This window comes from Cupressus sempervirens, chromosome 10 (genome assembly GCF_028749045.1).
Source record: "Cupressus sempervirens isolate cs-2001-9-10 chromosome 10, ASM2874904v1, whole genome shotgun sequence".
In the NCBI taxonomy this organism is placed as follows: Eukaryota; Viridiplantae; Streptophyta; class Pinopsida; order Cupressales; family Cupressaceae; genus Cupressus; species Cupressus sempervirens.
The window spans coordinates 465,532,518-465,538,600 of NC_143127.1; positions in this window are offsets into that span (position 1 = coordinate 465,532,518).

The following is a 6,083-nucleotide window of genomic DNA, read 5'->3' on the forward strand; positions in this document are numbered from 1 at the left end:
TTGGCCTTGACACATTCCTCTAAATATTTCTCAACAAAAGATAATTTAAGAGTAATAGATTCTTTGAAATTTGATATCCTTTTCAAGATGTGTTCCTTCCAAAGTTCCAATTTCATGATGTCACTATGAATACTAGCCACTTTTCCTTCAATATCTTCTACTTTTGCAACCAAACATGTCATTTTAGTGATTCAACTAAAATACATTACCTATATTTCAGGTTCCTATTCCAATTACCTTACCATCTTTATCTTTGATCATGCATGTCTTTTCTATGAATTGCAATTGATAACCTTTTTCTACTAGTTGTCCAACACTCAAAAGATTGTGCTTCAAACTATCAACAAAGTATACATCCTCAGTATTAGTTTTACCATCAAGAGTTATAGATCCAATACCTTTTACTTGGCATGTTGCATTGTTTCCAACACTAAAACCAATTGTTAGAAATAAGGATTACTGAGAGGGGGGTGAATTAGTAATCTATAAAATTTAGCCACCAACTAGATATTATTACTTACTTTAAACCATACATAAAAAATAAATAAAGTCATGTTGAATAGTAATAGTAACAATGCACAAAGATAACTCATAACACCATATTTTGTTAACTAGGGAAACCTTGTCCAAGAGAAAACCCCAGTGGGGATGATACCCACTAGATAATATATTGATATATAAGTTCCTTGTTAGACGATGGATCCTATTAGGATTCAATGAGAATTTTCACTATAAGGAGTCCCTGTTAGGAGAATTTGAATCCTTATTAGGAGATTTCAACCTTGTTAGAAGTTGTAGTGCAGTGAATGCAAGATGAGTCCACTACCCAAATATGCACCTCCAATTACAAGAAGATCTCACTACCCAAACAAGTAATTAGATAAACATAAGTATTTTAACTTCTTCCTTAACTGATCTCTAATCTTTAGCTTGATCTTAGATCACCAAATAGCTCATATAAGACTTTTCATATATTGCTTTCACAAAAGTTCACATACAATTACAAGATAGCACTTGCAATACAATCGTTCACTTCACACAATCTTACCACAAAATGTCCTTTGCATAAATATCATGCCTTTATACAAATTTTTACTGGGTTGAATAAGACCACAATCCACTTTTCCAACTTAGAGTAAACATCTAGGATGTTGGCCCTAATTGGACAAGTAATTATCTTGTAATCTAAATAATCCTTTCCTTCAATTCCGCTATCAAGTTTCACTTCAAACATAATTATCTTTTTTCTGTATATTTTGTACTAACTTTTGAGGTTATATATGTCATCACCAACATGTATACTATCTCCATATAACTTCCCTAATCATAATATGTTGTCAACAATAAGTTATAAACAAAACAATACATTATTGTAAACCAAATTCTATACTTAGACAATTTTCTGATTACCAAACACTAAGTACCTTTATTTCTAAGGTTTCCTATGAACATATACATCATGTGTCACCATAAATGAAAAAAATAACATATCATTATTTTTCAATTGTCAATAGGCTCATCATCAAAGGGAATGTTCATAACTTTGTCAGTCTTCTTTGCATTGGTTCTGGTAATAATCCTCCTAGTATTGTCTTTGGTTTTATTCCCTTTATCCTCCTCATAATCCTCATTAGATCCTATCTCCATCTCATAATCCACCTCCTTACTTTTCCTTTTCATAGCCAATGAGCTCCTAGGTGAAATTTTTTTCCTCTTCTTGTCAACCATCTCATCTTCTTTCTCCTTTGTTTCCACTTCATAAGCCTCGTCCTAATCACTCCCCTCAGTATCACATTCCAAATATATTTTTGTTGATACGAGGTTTATCAAATTTTTTAGTCTTAAGATGATTCATAATCAACACCATCAAACCCTCAGGGAAATAATGATCCCCATCAAGGTCATTTTGGATAGCTAGAATGGTATTATCCAGTGACTACCTTAGGTAAAAAGGGAAATTAATTCTAACCCTATGCCTAAAATGATTTACCAAAATAAAGTGCTGCCCAAAAATCTTTGTAAAATGGCCATTAATAGTTAGGTATTCAATCAAAATAAACATAATAAACCTCCAAGGTCTAGAAATGGAATGATGGCTAAAATAGGAGCTATCAATTTTGATCACCCTATTTCTCTCCTTGGTTGACTCCACAAACTCATCAACAACATAATCCCTATAGAAGTTGATCCCATCCATATCAAGATCAGTGGCTTTAGCTATAATGTCCTTCATGATGTCTATTCTCTAGTTTCCCACCAATATGCTTCCATTCTTCCATGTCTTGATAAGCTAGCCAGTTATGGACAGCTTACTACCCTTTAACTTCTTCATGGAGCCTGTAAATTGACCCTATTCTAAAATATCCCTAATTTATGTCTTCTGCTTTCATTCCTTATAATTTGTGGGCTAAACCCTCTTTCTCTTGCCACCCATATTCCTTAACTTGCAACAATTTCTAATTTTCCTTAGAAGTTCAGACCAAGTGGAATTCTCTATATTGAAATAGTAGCAATTTTTTCTCTTATACAGAAATACCCACAATCTGCATGGTAATGAATGAGTTGTCTCATCCAAAATAATCATAACCCAAAACTCCCCATTCCTATGCATATCATAATTGTTCCTAAATGTTGTTTCTATCATTATCAAAACTCTTTTACATGCTTCTAATATTTTCATACTCTATCAAAGATAGATCCTCAATAGGGATGTTGTCACCATAATTCCATGTGATCTTTGTATGGATTCTACATGCCACATTCATAGCCTAGTCAACCTTTTTGTTGGTTTCTCTATAATTATGAGTGATAAAACATTCTATAAAGGAATATATCAAATTAATAGCCTTGCAAATAATATTATAGATGGTCCATGAAGGTTTATTAGCTTTGTTAAGATAATTAATAATATTAAGGGAATCCCCTTCAAGATAAAAAATTTCCATACTCATGCTCTTGGCAAACAAAAGACCATAGAGAGATGCACTAGCTTCCACTACATGATTGGTTTGATCTCCAATAGGAATAGCCATAACACCCAAACTATCCCCATTTTTATTTTTGATAATAATGCCACAACTTGCTGTCTTTGGGTTTCCCTTTGAGGCCCCATCAAAATTAATCTTATATTGTCCCTATGGCAGACAATCCCACCTAGCCAAATTTCTAAGATTACTATCACTCTAAGAGTAGTTGATTCCTTCCAAATTTCAATCCTAAATCACTTTGGCTTCCCACCCATCTTGAGGTTCTTGACCTTTCCTAGTAATCCTAATATTCTCTATCACCATATACTTTATCTTATGAAATATCTAATTGGAATTTGTCTCCTTGCCACTGAAAACCCTATCATTCCTTTCCTCCTAGACACCCCAACATATATAGGGAAGAATGAAATTCCATAAATTAGTAATCAAATTATTATCAGAAGGAGACTTCCAAACTAAGAATAAATCTTGAATACTAAGGGGGAGAACCCATTCCACATCTAAAAGTCTATGAGTCATCTCCCATAACCTTCTAGTGTAAGAGCAATGAATAGTCAAATGATTAGTTGGCTCTTCCTCTTCCTTGCAAAGATAACATTTGCTAACAATACACAAGCCTTTCTTTAATAAATTGTTAGTAGTAAGGATTTTTATCCTACAATAAGATCCAAAAATATATATTAACTTTGGGCGTCAAGCCTTTAAACCAAGCTTTAGCCTAGTAGGGCACATGACACTCTTCAAAAGTATTACCATAGAGAGATGAGACAAAAAATAATCCATTAGGATTAAATTTCCATATTAAAGCATCCTCCTCATGAACTAAAAAGATAAAATTCAACATAATGTATTTGTGTTGTTGTGATGTAAGGGTATGGGATTTTTGGTTTTGATTTCATGCTTATTGTGTTCATCTTTTAATTTGAATGAGGGAGTTTTGTTAAGGGTGTAATGGCATTACTCACCCTTAGATAGGGAAGATGTGGAAAAATATGGGGGAAGGGTTTAGTTGGACTCCATGTAAGTGTATAGTCTCTTCTCATGGAGAGAAGAGTGAAGAAATTCAAGGTGTATGGGCCCTTGCATTCCAATGTTATTGACTTTTCTTTGGGGGAGATAAGGAGGAGAAAATATGGAAATTTTATGTGAATTATAGCCTTAGAAATGACATGTTTATTGTGTGTTTTACATTTGGCAATCTCCTACATAGTATTCCACATTCACCCCTTTATTATGGGTTCAAGGTGAACCCTATTGAGCAATCTTTGGATGGGTGTTTATGTTGTTATGATTGGTCTTGGTTGTCACCCATTGGTTATCAGTTCTCCTAGCTCGATGAGTGGTCTCCTTGAGACCTAGAATGGGAGGTGAGCTCTCCATAGTTAGTTTTAAGTGTATTTGCAGATTTTGGATGTGTCTTTATGATCGAGAAAACTTGGATTTGGAGTATGTATGATGTTCTTGAGTCATTGTGTTGGATACTCCTCCATTGTAATACCATCTATGGTATTTTGCATTCATGTTTGAAGATGGATCCATAACTTGATGAAGATATAAGGAATATATCATACGATGTAGATTCTATAATTTGATAATGGAGATGAATTTTTATTATGAAAAAGATGTATACTATGTGACAATATTTCATTTTATTTCAATTAAATTATTATCTTAAAATGCTAGGATTTAGCATAGTAATAAAGGTTAGTGCACCATAAATCATCTCTTGTAACTTGAAACAAATGATTAAATGCAAGAATGTTGTATTTGTATTAAGGTATATTATGATCTCATAAAGTATTTGAAATTATATTGAATGATGTCACCTTGGGGAAAGCTAAGTAAAGAACCCTAAAATATATTTCAATAATGTGACTAGAAATGTGTAAATAACCTAGTAATTAAAGAGAGAGTGTTTAGCATAATCTTTACTAGAAGTCAGATTATGCCTGACCATGTCACTCGTGGAAGTATTGTATTTTATACAAGTATGGAAGGGATCAAGTGGAATAGTATTGATTTAAACATTACAACATAAGTAGAGGAAACCTATGATCTTCATAATTTAGTTTTGTTCCTTAGTATTAGAATATTGTATAGATAAAATAAAATGGTGAGTGGATAGGAATGTAACACTTTAAAAGTACACAATGTTATCAAGCTATTGGGACACCTTCGATCTATTACAAGTTAAAATATATTGTTTTAGTAATCTCTAGAAAGCAAACAAGATCTCAATTTAAAGCTGCAAGTAACCTTTGGGAACCTTGAACGATATGATAATAATCCAAGAAGCTAATTCATCAAGTGAGTTAGTTAGGAAACACACAAATAATAGGATTATATTAGTCTTCTATGAAGAATAGAACCTTAATCAGGTAATAAATTTATCTAAATATGATGGTATGAACATAACTAAATGGTGAGAAGTATGTAACATATAGCATTGGACTAGTAAGATAGAAAACTCAAATTTCTAAGTTAGGGCTATGTGCATCTATTGATGTTAGTGGGCTTATTGTATAAGCATCAGTGATGCTAAATTACAACTACCAAGTGTATACTATTAGACCCTATTATTGAAATTCTTTGATCAATTATAACCCTATAATGTAGAGAAAGTAAAGTCATGATGATATTATTAGCCTAATATAAAATAATTGTTCAAGTTTTAGAGTTAAGTGATAAGGTGATTACAATCCACAAGGCATGATAGGAAAGGTGATGAAGACCTATACCCTAGTAAGAAGATATTTGAAAGAGTGAATAAGTAATCATTGAAAACATCCTTCTAATGATTTTATACCCACCTAGTTGCAAACCTACAATCTAAGGATGAATTCAAAAGTCATTTATGACTAGGAGGCATGAAATATGGATTATTGATAAGAGTAGTAGCATTTAGTGTATTCTTTGATGATAATTAGAATTTGAGTAACCAATGATGCAATATAGGACAAGGATATATATGTGTACAGGATCATACCAAATTTTATGAATTTGATATCACAACGTTAACTTGTATATTGTGGTGAATTTGACCTAAGAAAGATCATGGATAGATTCCCCAGCATGTAATTCTAGTCAACTAAAGAT